This window comes from Theropithecus gelada, chromosome 11 (genome assembly GCF_003255815.1).
Source record: "Theropithecus gelada isolate Dixy chromosome 11, Tgel_1.0, whole genome shotgun sequence".
NCBI lineage: Eukaryota > Metazoa > Chordata > Mammalia > Primates > Cercopithecidae > Theropithecus > Theropithecus gelada.
The window spans coordinates 98,238,194-98,254,157 of NC_037679.1; positions in this window are offsets into that span (position 1 = coordinate 98,238,194).

The window sequence follows — 15,964 nt, forward strand, 5'->3', positions numbered from 1 at the left end:
TGTCTACTTCTTTCTATATAGACACAGTAACAGGCTGATCTCTTTCTTTTCCCCACAATGCCCAGCCGTGGCTTATTTTTATCTCACTTCTTTTGCCCAACATAATGTTTTTGAGATTCAGCCATGTCATTGCGTGTACCTGTGTGTTACTACGGTGGAATATAGTAGGTTACTACTGTATGAATAGACACAATTAGTTTATCCAGTCACCTGTTGATGGACATTTGGGTTGTTTCCAGTTTTTGACTATTATAAATAAAATCTGCTGTGGACATTCTTATACAAGTATTTTGGATATTTGTTTTTCTTTCTTTTGGATGAATACCTAGGAGTCGAATAGCTTGGTCATAGAGTAAGTGTACATTTAGTGTTATAAGCAACTCCTAAAGAGTTTTCCAAAGTAGCTGTAACATTTTAAACTTGCTGTGGTGTTATGATATATATTGGATATCATCCATGCTTGCTCATAACTCCAATAGCCCCTGTTAACAGTCTTTTTTTTATCATGTTGGGTGCGTTGGGCCTCAGGAGCAGGCCTCTGACCTCCTGTCCTCTTTTCACCTGTTCCAAGGCAGGACTCTAATGTTCCCCCTCCTTTCTGATTGTGGGTCTAAATAGCCTCCAATGAGAGGGTCCCACCCTATACCCTGGGAGAAGGAATGCTGATGTCTTGAAGCTTCCACAAAAACCCAAGAGGACTGGGTGCAGAGAGCTTCTGGATAGCTGAGCACGTGGAGGCTGCTGGAGGGTGATGCACCCGGCGAGGGCATGGAAGCTCTATGCCCCTTTTCCCATACCTCGCCCTGTGTATCTCTTCACTTGTATCCTCTGCAATATCCTTTATAATAAACCTGTAAACATAGGTAAGTTCCCTGAGTTCTGTGAGCCGCTCCGGCAAATTAATCGAACCCAAAGAGGGGGTCGTGGGAACCCCAACTTGAAGCCAGTAGATCAGAAGTTCCAGAGGCTTGGGCTTGTGACTGGTGTGGCAGAGGGCAGTCTTGGGGACTAAGCCCTCCATCTGTGGGAGACAGTGTCGGGAAGACAGTGTGGGAACTGAATGAGAGGAGAGCCAGCTGGTGTCTGCCACATGGTGTGCAGGGAACCCCCCGCAACACATTTGGCCTTAGAAGTCTTCTTCTGTGTTAAATGTTGTGGTGTGAGAGTAGAGAAAAAATACAGTTAGAAGGAGTTTCCCCCATACACTTGCTCCAGCAGTTTATGAGCATTCCAGTTGCTCCATATCTTTGCTCATATTTGGTATCGTCAACAACTGGACCTCTGTCATCGTAAAGGAGGATGTTGAGTTTTTTGGTGAAGATGGGTGCCGTGTCGTCTGTTGACAGCAAGAGCATGATGAGGTAGCATTTGGAAGTTTGCATAGAGGAGGTGTGAGCACTCATTGCACGGAGGGAAGGAGCAGGTTGTCCACTGGGAGGTAGCAGGATCTCCAGGCAGTGTTGAGGGCCCGGTAGGACAGTAAACTTGAAGTCACAACATACATTGACCTGTGAGACTATCCGTGGTACTCAGAGATTCACTGCAAACATGGAGAAGGAAATAGTTCAGTTCATCCAGAAGTGGGATGTTTCCATAATGGCGTGATTAAAGTTCAGAAAGGCAAGAGACTTTACAGTGTCAACAAAAGAGTGACAAAAACAGTGGGCTATAGGATGTAAGATGGACAGAAAGGAAGTGAAAATGGAAGGAGCTGATGCCTGCAAAACAAGTAGAGGAGGCAGAGGACTGGCAGTCCTGAGTGAGCGGCTGAGGCATAGTAGGGGTGGTTGAGCAAGAATTGAAGGTTGTGGTCAAAGGGTTTCCACATCTGAAAAGTGGAGGAAATGGCGAGTTGTAATGAGGATTAAAAGTGGGCCGGGCGTGGTGGCTCAAGCCTGTAATCCCAGCACTTTGGGAGGCCGAGACGGGAGGATCACGAGGTCAGGAGATCAAGACCATCTTGGCTAACACGGTGAAACCTCATCTCTATTAAAAATACAAAAAATTAGCCAGGTGTGGTGGCACGCACCTGTAGTCCCAGCTCCCACCATGTCTGTCTAATTTTTGTGTTTGTAGTAGAGATGGGGTTTCATTATGTTGGCCAGGTTGGTCTTGAACTCCTGACCTCAGCGGATCCCCATGCCTTGGCCTCCCAAAGTGCTGGGATTATAGGGCATGGGCCACCACGCCCAGCCCCAGTAGGCAATTATAGCAAGTTTTTAGTACACAAGATTAATACATAAAAGTCAATTGCTTTCCTATATATCATCAATGAACAAATAGACTTTGAAATTAAATACACAATACCAAGTATATTGGAAGCCTCCCCCCAAAGAAACACTTAGGTATAACAAAATATGTGCAAGATCTATATGAGGGCTGGGTGCAGTGGTTCACACCTGTAATCCTAGCATTTTGGGTGGCCAAGGTGGGTGGATCACCCAAGATTAGTAGTTCTAGACCAGCCTCACCAATATGGTGAAACTCCACCTCTACTAAAAATACAAAAATCAGCTGGCGATTGTGGCATGCACCTGTAGTCCCAGCTACTCAGAAAGCCGAGATAGGAGAATTGCTTGAACCTGGGAGGTGGAGGTTGCAGTGAGCCGAGATCGCACCACTGCACTCCAGCCTGGGTGACAGAGCGAGACTCAGTCTCAAAAAAAGAAAAAAAAAATCTATATGAGGAAAACTACAAAATTCTGATGAAAGAAATCAAAGGAAATAAATGGAAGGATATTCCATGTTCCTAGAGAAGAAGACTCAATATTGTCAAGATGTCAGTTCTTTCCAACCTGATCTATAGATACAATGCAATCCCAGTAAAAATCTTAGCAAGCTATTTTGTGGATATTGCCAAACCAATTATTGAGTTTACATGGAGAAGCAAAAGATCCAGAATAGCCAACACAATACTGTAGAAGAATGAAATTGGAGCACTGATACTACTGAGTTCTGTATAAAGCTGCGGTAGCAAAGACGATGTAGTGTTAGTGGAAAGAACAGACAAAGGGCTGGGCGCGGTGGCTCACGCTTGTAATCCCAGCACTTTGGGAGGCCGAGGCAGGCAGATCACCTGAGGCCAGGAGTTCGAGACCAGCCTGGCCAACATGGAGAAATCCCGTCTCTACTAAAAATACCAAAAAAAATCAGCCGGGCGTAGTGGCGGGCACCTGTAATCCCAGCTACTTGGGAGGCTGAGGCAGGAGAATCACTTGAACCCGGGAGGTAGAGGTTGCAATTAGTGGAGATCGTGCCATTGCATTCCAGCCTGGGCAACAAGAGTGAAACTCCATCTCAAAAAAAAAAAAAAAAAAAAAAATAGACAAAGGAATTAATGGAACAGAATAGAAAGACCATAAGTAGACCCACATAAATATAGTCAACTGATATTTGACACAGGAGCAAAGGCAATACAATGGGGAAAAGATAGTCTTTTCAACAAAATGTGCTGGAACAACTGGGCATCCACATGAACAAAAAGATCTAAACGCAGACCTTATGTTCTTCATGAAAATTAATATAAAATGCAAAACTAAAAAAACTCCTGAAAGATAACATGGAAAATCTGGATGACTTTGGGTTTTTTAGACATGAAAGGCACAAGCCATAAAGGAAAGAACTGGTAAACTGGATTTCATTAAAATTGAAATTTTCTGGCCAGGCACTATGGATCACACCTGTAATCTCAGCACTTTGGGAGGCCGAGGTGGGTGGACCACTTGAGCTCAGAAGTTTGAGACCAACCTGTGCAACATGGCAAAACCTCATCTCTACAAAAAAAGAAAAAAAGGAAAAAAAAATACAAAAATTAGCTGGGGCATGGTGGCACATGCCTATAGTCCCAGCAACTAGGGAGGCTGAGGTGGGAAGATCATTGGAGCTCAGGAGGTAGAGGTTGCAGTGAGCCAAGATGCACCACTGCACTCCAGCCTGGGTGATAGAGCCAGACCCTGTTTTTTTTTTAAAAAAAAAATCTGGCTGGGTGCGGTGACTCATGTCTGTAATCTAAATGCTTTGGGAGGCCAAGGCAGGAATATTATATGAGCTCAAGATTTCAAGACCAGCCTGGGCAACATAGTGAAACCTGTCTCTACAGGAAAATTAAAAAATTCGTTAGATGTGGTGGCTTAGACCTGTAGTCCTAGCTACTCGAGGGGCTAAGGTGGAAGAATTGCTTGAGCCTGGGAGGTTGAGGCTGCAGTGAGTCATGATTGTGTCACTGTACTCCAGCCGGGGTGACAGTTGAGACCTTGTCTTCGAATTAAAGAAAAAAAGTTAAAAGTTAAAAAAAGGCCGGGCGCGGTGGCTCAAGCCTGTAATCCCAGCACTTTGGGAGGCCGAGACGGGCGGATCACGAGGTCAGGAGATCGAGACCATCCTGGCTAACACAGTGAAACCCCGTCTCTACTAAAAATTACAAAAAACTAGCCGGGCGAGGTGGCGGGTGCCTGTAGTCCCAGCTACTCGGGAGGCTGAGGCAGGAGAATGGCGTGAACCCGGGAGGCGGAGCTTGCAGTGAGCCGAGAGCCGGCCACTGTACTCCAGCCTGGGTGACAGAGCAAGACTCCGTCTCAAAAAAAAAAAAAAAAAAAAAAAGTTAAAAAAAATCTGAGTTGTGAAAGATGCTATCAAGAGAATGAAAAGACAAGCCATAAACTGGGAGAAAATATTTGCAAAAGACATCTGACAAAGGACTGTTATCCAAAATTTACAAAGAAAAAACTCAACAATGGGAAAACAATCAGACTAAAAAATGGATCAAAGACCTTAACAGACACTCCACAGAGAGAGATACACAGATAGGAAACAAGCATATGAAAAGATTCTGCCTATCATACGTCATCAGAGAAATGCAAATTAAAAACAACAATGAAATACCCTTACACACCTCTTAGAATGGCCAAAATCTGGAACACTGGCACCACCAAACGCCAGTGAGGTCGTGGGGCAACAGGAACCCTCCTTCATTGCTTGTGGGAATGCAAAATGGTACAGCCACTTTGGAAGACAGTTCGGTGTTTCTTATAAGACTCAATGTACTCTTACTATATGATCCAGCAATCACACTCTTTGGAATTTACCTAAATAAGCTGAGTATCCGTACGAAAACCCGCATATGTATGTTTTAGCAGCCTTATTCAAAATTGCCAAAATGGAGAAGCAACCAAGATGCTGCTCAGTAGGTGGGTGGATAAATAAATGGTGGTTTCATCCAGACAATGGAGTATTATTCAGTGCTAAAAAGAAATGAACTATCAAGCCATGAAAAAACACAGAGGAGCCTTAAATTCATATTACGAAGTGAAAGTAGCCAGTTTGAAAAGGCTAGGTACCATGTGATTCCAACTAGAGTCATGAGCTGTGTAACGACGTTGCAGTCAACAGCAGACTGCATATATGATGGTGGTCCCATATTTGTCCCATAAGATTATAACACCATATTTTTACCATACCTTTTCTATGTTTAGATACACAAATACTTATTGTGTTACAATTGTCTACATTATTCAGTACACTAACATGCTGTACAGGTTTGTAGCGCAGGAGCAATGGGGCTATGCCATCTAGCCGAGGTGGGTAATAGGCAATACCATCTGGATTGGTGAAAGTACACTATGATGTTCACACAGTGACAGAACCACCTAACGATGCATGTCTCAGAACACATCATCATCACATGCCTATACATAGGATATTCTGGAAAAGCAAAACTAAAGAGGCAGTAAAAAGATCAGTGGTTCCCAAGGGCTTGGGGAGAGGAATGAACAGGTGGAGCACAGGGGATTGTTTAGGAGTGTGAAACTGTGTGGTATGATACAGTAACGTGGATTCAGGATATTACACATTTGTTAAGACCCATAGAACCTTACAGCAGGAAGGACCCTAATGTAAACTAAGAACCTCAGTTGATAATAATATATCAATATTGGTTCATCTATAATAACAAATATATCACATTAATGGAGGATGTTAGCAGAAGAGGAAATTACATGTTTGGAGGGGGTGAAAGGGTCTATGGGAACTCTCTGTACTTTCTGTGAAATTTTTCTGTAGATCTAAAACTGCTCTAAAAAACAGTCAAAAAATTTGAAAAACGAAAATAACTTTCCCGACTGAGCGCAGTGGTTTACACCTGTAATCCCAGCACTTTGGGAGGCTGAGGCACGTGGATTACTTGAGGTCAGGAGTTGGAGACCGGCCTGGCCAACATGGTGAAACCTTGTCTCTACTAAAAATACAAAAAAAATTTAGCTAGGTGTGGTGGCACAGGCCTGTAATCCCAGCTACTCGGGAGGCTGAGGCAGGAAAATCACTTGAACCCAGGAGGTGGAGGTTGCAGTTAGCCGAGATCGAATCACTGCACTTCAGCCTGGGAGACAGAATGAGACTCTGTCTCAAAAATAAAAAAAAATTCCCTTAATTCTACATCCTCCTCCAGCTATTGTTTCATTTCTCTCCTTTCTTAGCCAGGTTTCTTGAAAGAGTTGTCTAAGCAATACAGAAAATAATAATTTACATCTATTGAATGCTTCTATTGGCCAAACCCTTCAATGTAGACTGTTTGATTTACTCCTCACAACAGTCCTACTGCATTAGTATTTTTTTTTTTTTTTTTTTACAGATTTGGACCCCAAGATGTAAAATATTTGAGTAACTTGGCCAAATTACATTGTTTGTTTGTTTGTTTGTTTGTTTTTGAGAAGGAGTCTCGCTCTGTCGCCCAGGCTGAAGTGCAGTGGCGCAATCTCGGCTCACTGCAAGCTCCGCCTCCCGGGTTCATGCCATTCTCCTGCCTCAGCCTCCCGAGTAGCTGGGACTGCAGGTGCCTGCCACCACGCCCAGCTAATTTTTTTTTTGTATTTTTAGTAGAGACGGGGTTTCACCGTGTTAGCCAGGATGGTCTTGATCTCCTGACCTCGTGATCCGCCCGCCTCGACCTCACAAAGTGCTGGGATTACAGGCGTGAGCCACCGCGCCCGTCCAAATTACATTGTTAGTAAGGGATAGAAGCAGTTTTGAAGATGAGCAGTTGGACCTTAGGGGTAGTGCTCTTAAATCCCTTGAACCAGGGGCTCCATTTCCTCACCAGGTTCTCTGCATTGGATAGCTCCATGGGCCACTGTTAAGCTATAGTCTGTGTTATTGGTGCCTCCTGGGGCATAATTTGAAAGGTGACTTCTGGAATTGTGCAATTTGGTAGCCCAGTGTACCTCCCACCCAGACTTCATTTAATTCCATCCCTGTCTCTTCATTGGATCTACTCTTGCTAAGGTCAATGACCACATCTACTAAATTCAATAGATACTTTTCCATCTTCATCTTACTTGATCTCTCAGTAGCTTTGGCATATTGACTACTCCCTTCTTAAAACATTTTTCTCCAGACATAATATTTCCTTGGTTTTCTTCCTGCATCTTTGGCTATTCCTTATTTTAATTTATTTTAATTTTATTTTATTTTATTTTTGAGGCAGGGTCTCACTCTGTCATTCAAGCTGGAATGCAGTGGTGCCATCTCAGCTCACTGCAACATTTGCCTCCCAGGCTGATCCTCTCACCTCAGCCTCCTCAGTGGCTGGAACTACAGGTGCGTGCCACCATGCCCAGCTAATTTTTGTATTTTTAGTAGAGACAGGATTTCACCATGTTGGCCAGGCTGGTCTCGAAATCCTGGGCTCAAGTGATCCACCCGTCTCGGCCTCCCAAAGTGCTGGGATTACAAGCGTGAGCCACCATGCCTGGCTGGCTACTCCTTCTTAGTCTCCTTTGCTAGCTCTTCCTCCTCTGCCTGACCATGAAATGTGGGAGTTTCACAGGACCTTGTCTTAGGCCTTCTTTTCTTGTCACCCTCATACATTCTGTAGGTCATCATATATATTCTTGTCCCTCAATTTTTATCTTTATATCCAGGGTTCCTGAATTTACATCTGCAATCTTTTAAGCTCAACATTTGATTGTCTCATAGGTATCTCATAACGGTCGAAATGGGATCTTTCAGGTCTTTTGCCATGCTTAACCCAAGCCTGTTCCCTTTTATTTTACTTTATGTGTGAAATATACATCCCAACAGAATATCACATAAGTGTGTATGTATAGTTTAATGAATAATTATAAAATGAAATGATTATGTAATTACCACCTGGGTCAAGAAATGGAGCATTATTGGAAGTTCAGAAGTCATCTGTGCGTCACTCTCTGATCATAACCAACTTTTTCTCCTTCCCAGAGCAGTGACTAAATAGCCTTTGGTGATTACCATTTCCTTGCTTTTTATTTTATCAGCTTCACTACTTACACATACGTCCCTAAACAATGTAGTTTATTTTTTTCAAGTTTATAAGTGGAATCAGATTGTATGTTTTCTGTCTTGCCTCTGTAGGGCAAGAAAAATCCTTTCCTTAATCCTCCTAGGTTCACTGGCTGGGTTCCTGAAAGTTAGGCTAACAAAAGATTAGCAAGAGTAAAACAAGTCGAATGTATTAATGCATGCATCATGCATACATGCAGGAGAAACTCAGTGATGACTAACTCAAAGGGGTGGTTAGAATTTGGGCTTATATAGCATCTTAACAAAGAACAATAAATTTACAGAGAAGTGACAAGTCAAAGGAAAAGGGTTTTAGGCTTCCAAGGTCAGCAAATGGTGGGAAGATAAATATCTGGGAGGACTACTGGAAGATAAGGGTTGTTTCGGTAAGGCTGTTTTGTTAGGTAGATTTCCACTGGTGCTTTCTCTGGGCTAAGAGTTTAAGCTTTTAGACAAGAAGGTAGGGAGGACAGAGAGGGTTCGGTTTTGGTTTAGGTTTTTTTTTCTTTTTTTTTTTTTTGGCATCTGTTGTTTTTCAGTTTTCTTCAGGTCAAAATAATAATTATGCCAAAGTGACATATTTTGGGGTGTAATAGTCTAATCTCCTACACTTCTTTTTCTCAATAAAAGGTTTATGAGATTCATGCTGATTGCCATGTTTCATATATATACACACACACACACACATATATATATATATATATATTTTTTTTTTTTTTCAGACAAAGTCTCCCTCTGTCACCCAGGCTGCAGTGCAATGGTGCGATCTCAGCTCACTGAAACCTCCGCCTCCCAGGTTCAAGCGATTCTCCTGCCTCAGCCTCCCAAGTAGCTGGGACTACAGGTGTGTGCCACCACACCTGGCTAATTTATTGTATTTTTAGTAGAGATGGGGTTTCACCGTGTTAGCCAAGATGGTCTCGATCTCCTGACCTCATGATCTGCACCCCTCAGCCTCCCAAAGTGCTGGGATTACAGACGTGAGCCACCACGCCTGGCTGTTTCACTATATGTTATCAATTTTCACTACTATATATCATCCAATTGTGTGGTTATACCACTATTTGTGATAATAAATATTTGGTTTATTTCCAGTCTTTGGAAATGGAACTATACACACTGCTTCTACTTTTTTTGTTGTTTGTTTTGGTTTGGGTTTTTTGAGATGGGGTCTTGCTTTGTAGCCCAGGCTGGAGTGCAGTGGTATGGTCACGGCTCACTACAGCCTCAGTCTCCTGGGCTCAAGAGATCTTCATACCTTAGCCTCCCGAGTAGCTGGGTCCACAGGTGCACATCCCAACACCCAGCTAATTTTTCTATCTCTTGTAGAGATGGGGTTTCATCATGTTGCCCAAGCTGGTCTTGAACTCCTGAGCTCGAAGGATCTGCCCGTCTTGGCCTTCCAAAGTGCTGGGATTACAGGCATGAGCCACTGTACCTGGCCCACACTGCTTCTATTGTACATGTATCCTGGTCCTTATGTGCCTGCGTCTCTCTGGTTATATACCTAGGAATGGACTTACTGTGTCATGGAGTATTGTCAGCTTTATTAGATAATACCAAACTGATTTCCAAAGCAATTTATATTCCCTGGGTAGTGTATGGGAGTGCCAATTGCCCCACACACTTACCAACCTTTAGTAGTCAGAATTTTGAATTTTTGTCAATCTGGTGGGTGTAGAGTTTTTAATTTTTTTAATTTTATTTATTTATTTATTTATTTATTTGAGAATGAGATGGGGTCTCACTATGTTGCCCAGGGTTGTCTTGAACTCCTGAGCTCAAGCAATCTTCCCACCTTGGCCTCCCAAAGTGCTGGGATTACAGGCGAGAGTCACCACACCCAGCCTGTAATGTTTTTTTGTTTTTTTGTTTTTTTTTTGAGACGGAGTCTGGCTGTGTCACCCGGGCTGGAGTGCAGTGGCCGGATCTCAGCTCACTGCAAGCTCCGCCTTCCGGGTTTACGCCATTCTCCTGCCTCAGCCTCCGGAGTAGCTGGGACTACAGGCGCCCGCCACCTCGCCCGGCTAGGTTTTTGTATTTTTAGTAGAGACAGGGTTTCACCGTGTTAGCCAGGATGGTCTCGATCTCCTGACCTCATGATCCGCCCGTCTCAGCCTCCCAAAGTGCTGGGATTACAGGCTTGAGCCACTGTGCCGGGCCGAATTAATTTTCATATAAGGAGTAAGGAAAGGATCCAGTTTCAGCTTTCTACTTATGGCTAGCCAATTTTCCCAGCACCATTTATTAAATAGGGACTCCTTTCCCCATTTCTTGTTTCTCTCAGGTTTGTCAAAGATCAGATGGCTGTAGATGTGTGGTATTATTTCTGAGGACTCTGTTCTGTTCCATTGGTCTATATCTCAACTGCTTTAAAGTTCATATGGAACCAAAAAAGAGCCCGCATCTCCAAGACAATCCTAAGTCAAAAGAACAAAGCTGGAGGCATCACGCTACCTGACTTCAAACTATACTACAAGGCTACAGTAACCTTACTAGAATTTCTAAAACACTGCCACTGTCACCAAATGCTGGTGAGGATGTGCAACAGGAACTCTCATTCATTGCTTTTGGGAATGCAAAATGGTAGAGTCACTTTGGAAGACAGGTTGGCAGTTGCTTTTTCCTTTTTCTTTTCTTTTTTTTTTTTTTTTTTTTTAACTTTTTTCTTTTTTCCGAGACAGAGTCTCGCTCTGTTGCCCAGGCTGGAGTGCAGTGGCCGGATCTCAGCTCATTGCAAGCTCCGCCTCCTGGGTTTACGCCATTCTCCTGCCTCAGCCTCCGGAGTGGCTGGGACCACAGGCGCCCGCCACCTCGCCTGGCTAGTTTTTTGTATTTTTTAGTAGAGATGGGGTTTCACCATGTTAGCCAGGATGGTCTCAATCTCCTGACCTTGTAATCCGCCCGACTCGGCCTCCCAAAGTGCTGGGATTACAGGCTTGAGCCACCGCCCCTGGCCTTTTTTAAACTTTTTGAGACAGAGTCTCGCTTTGTCTCCCAGTCTGGAATGCAGTGGTGCGATCACAGCTCACTGCAGGCTTGACCTCCTGGACTCCAGTGATCCTCTCACCTCAGCCCCCCAAGTAGGTGGGACTAGAAGCACACATCACACCAGGCTAGTTTTTGTTTTTTTGTTGTTGCTGTTGTTGAGATGGGGTTTAGTTATGTTGCCTAGGCTAGTCTCGAACTTCTGGACTTAAGCGATCTGCCTGTCTCAGCATCCCAAAGTGCTAGGATTACAGGCATGAGCCATGGTGCCTGGCCTAGGCACCGAGAAAATCATGAGAAAACATCACATGAACCCAAACGGCGTGACAGCCTACAAAATAATTAATCAGAAAAGTGTAGTTTTTAGAACTGCCAAGGTTGGTCATGTATGTGGTGGCTCATGCCTATAATCCCAGCACTTTGGGATGCTAAGGTGGGAGGATCGCTTGAGGCCAGGAGTTCAAGACAACATAGTAAGACCCCATCTCAAAAAAAAAAAAAAAAAAAAGACAGGTATGGTGTTGCACGCCTGTAGCCCTAGCTATTCAGGCTACAAGATGGAGAGGATTGCTTGAGCCCAGGAGTTAGAGGTTACAGTGAACTATGATCACACCACTGCACTCCAGCCTGGGCAACAGAGTGAGATCCTGTCTCTGAAAAAAACAGAAACAAAAACAAAAGAACTGCCAAGGTCATGAAAAAATAAGGAAAGACAGAAACTGTCACAGATCAGAGAAGACTAAATATTAAAGGGTCACAATCACTAAGTGCAATGTGGTGTCCTGGATTGGATTCCGGAACAGAAAGAGGATATTAGGGAAAAAAACTGGTGAAATCTAAATAAAATCTGTAGTTTAGTTAATATGTTTCAACCATGTTAATTTCTTAATTAGTTTTGACAAATGTATCATGGCTATGTGAGATATTAACATTAAGGGAAGCTGGGTGAAAGGTATACCAGAACCCTCTGTACTATCTTTGCAATTTTTCTGTAATTCTAAAATTATTCCAAACTGAAAACTCATTAAGAAAAAAAAACCCAAATGAGGCCAGGTGTGATGGTTCACGTCTGTAATCCCACCACTCTGGGATGCTGAAATGGGCAGATCGCTTGATGCCAGGAGTTGAAGGCCAGCTTGGCCAACATGACGAAACCCCGTCTCTACTAAAAATACAAAAGTTAGCTGTGTGTGGTGGTGGTTGCCTGTAATCCCAGCTACTCGGGAGGCTGAGGCAGGAGAATCGCTTGAACCTGGGAGGCCGAAGTTGCAGTAAGCTGAGATAGCGCCACTGCACTCCAGTCTGAGTGACAAGAGCAAGACTCCATCTTAAAAACAAACAAACAAACACACACTTACTGATGGGGATATAAGTCAAAATAGGGAAAAAAGTGGATATCTCTGGGATATCATATGTCTCCCAGAATATAAACTGGAACTCAAGCAGTAAGCATGACTGAGTGGAAAGTGGCATGAAGTTATCTTCTAAGGAACTAAAATGTTGCATATCTTCTGTGATGGTAACATGGGTGTTTACCTATGTAACCCTTCTTCAGGCTATACACTTAAGATTAGAATACTTTATATTATTTACAGGCCAGGCGAAGTGGCTCATGCCTGTAATCCCAGTACTTTGGGAGGCCGAGGCAGGTGGATCACTTGAGGTCAGGAGTTCGAGACCAGCCTGGCCAACATGGTAAAATCCCATCCCTACTAATAATACAAAAATTAGCCAGGTGTGGTGGTGCACGCCTGTAGTCCCAGCTACTAGGGAAGCTGAGACAGGAGAATCTCTTGAACCTGGGAGGCAGAGGTTGCAGTGAGCCAAGATTGTGCCACTACACTCCAGCCTGGGCAGCAGAGTGAAAAAAAAAATTTATATCTATGTACACACACACACACACACACACACACACACACTTTACTACATTGGAAAAAAAATTTTACTGGTATCCTATTGCTCTTAGGGTAAAGTTCAAAATTGTTGTAGACTATAAGTCTGAATGATATGTTACCCACCTACTTCTCTAGCTTCATCTCTCTATTCCCAAGCTCCAGCCAAACTATTCTTCTATCACAGGGTCTTTGCACATACCATTTAGCCCATCAGCAGAGCTCTCCTCCTCAACACCCCTTCAGTTTCGCTAACCCTTATTTATTCTTCAGGTTGCATCTTAAATTTCCTCAGGGAGGGATTTCCTCATCTCCAGACCTAGAATCGGTTGCTAGTTATATCTTGTGCTTCTCTTTTGTAGCACTTGTCTACAAAAACAGTAATTGTGATTATTTTACAAGCTCCAGAAGTTTATGTATCAGGTCTGTCTCGCTGGCTGTTGTATCTTAAGATGCCTAGTACATAGTAAATACTCACTTAATGTTTACCAAATGTTAATTTGAAAGTGAGGCTCAGATTAAACAAACTAGTAACCCAAGGCCGTAAAATATGAGTTAGGACCCACGCCCACCAATAAATCCTGTTGACTCTATCTCTAAGGCGTATCTCCAACCTTCCACCTTTTCTCCATCTCCCTAGTGCAGTAGCCTTCTATCTGGTCTTTCTGTTTTATTTATTCCTTATCCATTGGATTATTATGAAATAATAAGATATGGATACTTCCTTAGCATAATAAAATAAATATATGTATTTCAACGGCTGCTTAATGAGAAAATACTAAAAGTATTGCCCTTAAAATCAGGTTTGAGACAGAGCTGTCCATTACTATTTACTATTGTTCTGGAGGTACTACGTGATGCATTTAGATGAGATTTAAAAATATTAGGGCTAGGCATGGTGGCTCATGCCTGTAATCTCAGCACTTTGGGAGGCCAAGGTGGGCAGACTGCTTGAGCCTAGGAATTCCACACCAACCTGGGTAACATGGCAAGAACTTGTTTCTAGAAAAATTATTACACAATTAGCATTATTTATAGGTGATAACCTAAAAAAATTAATTGAAAAACTATTATAGGCCAGGCACGGTGGCTCAGGCCTGTAATCCCAGCACTTTGGGAGGCCGAGGCAGGCAGATCACGAGGTCAGGAGATCAAGACCATTGTGGCTAACACGGTGAAACCTCGTCTCTACTAAAAACACAAAAAATTAGCCGGGCGTGGTGGTGGGTGCCTGTAGTCTCAGCTACTCGGGAGGCTGAGGCGGGAGAATGGCGTGAACCCGGGAGGCGGAGCTTGCAGTGAGCCAAGATCGCGCCACCGCACTCCAGCCTGGGCGACAGAGCGAGACACCATCTCAGAAAACAAAAACAAAAACAAAAACAAAACAAAACAAAACAAAAACTATTATAGATCATGAGGGAATTCAGTAGGTGGCTGGGGAAAAAAAAGAGAACAAAACTAAAAAATCCCATTTTTATAGCACTTATACAGGTAAAACACCAAGGAATGACTATAATGAGAAATGCCCATATTAAGGAAACATTAAAATGCTACCGAGGACACAAAGAGGAGAGTATCAACAAATAGAAAGATAAATCCTGTTCTTGAAAAGGAGACCCGGCCCAGCGCGGTGGCTCACGCCTGTAATCCCAGCACTTTGGAAGGCTGAGGTGGGCGGATCACTTGAGGTCAGGAGTTGGAGACCAGCTTTGCCAACATGGTGAAACCCCATCTCTACTAAAAATACAAAAATTAGTTGGGCGTGGTAGCACGCACCTGTAATCCCAGCTACTCAGGAGGCTGAGGCAGAAGAATCACTGGAACCCGGGAGGCAGAAGTTGCAGTGAGCCGAGGTCATGCCACTGCACTCCAGCCTGGTGACAGAGCGAGACCCTGTCTCAAAGTAAAAACAAACAAACAAACAAACCCAACACTCTAATTGATTTGTAAATTCAATACAATCTCAAAACAAGTCCTCAAAGGAGCCTTTCTTTTGGAGGGAGAGTGAGCTAAATAAGCTGATCCTAAAATTCATGTGGAAAAAGAAGAAAATATAGTTAGAAAGATTTTTAAAAAGAGAGAGTAAAAAGAGGTACTGGCCCTAAGAGATAATAAAATATAAAGCTAAAACCATTGAAAGACTGTAATGTTGGCAAATTGAAAAGACGGATCAATGAGAGAGAATTGAAAGTCCAGAAGTAAATTCAAACTTGCACAAAAATTTGTTTTATCGTAACAGTAGTTTTAAATTAGTGAAGAAGGCCGGGCGCGGTGGCTCAAGCCTGTAATCCCAGCACTTTGGGAGGCCGAGATGGGCGGATCACGAGGTCAGGAGATCGAGACCATCCTGGCAAACACAGTGAAACCCCGTCTCTACTAAGAAATACAAAAAATAGCCGGGCGAGATGGCGGGCGCCTGTAGTCCCAGCTACTCGGGAGGCTGAGGCCGGAGAATGGCGTGAACCCGGGAGGCGGAGCTTGCAGTGAGCTGAGATCCGGCCACTGCACTCCGGCCTGGGCGACAGAGCGAGACTCCGTCTCAAAAAAAAAAAAAAAAATAAATAAATAAATAAATAAATTAGTGAAGAAAAAACTATTGTTCAATGGACGACTGGAGATAAGAAGATAACATTTGGAAACTAATAGAAATATAGGAGGCCAGGTGTGATGACTCACACCTGTAATCTCGGCACTTTGAAGACCAAGGCAGAAGGATCGCTTGAGCTCAGGAGTTCGAGACCAGCCTGGGCAATGTGGTGAACCCTCATCTCTAC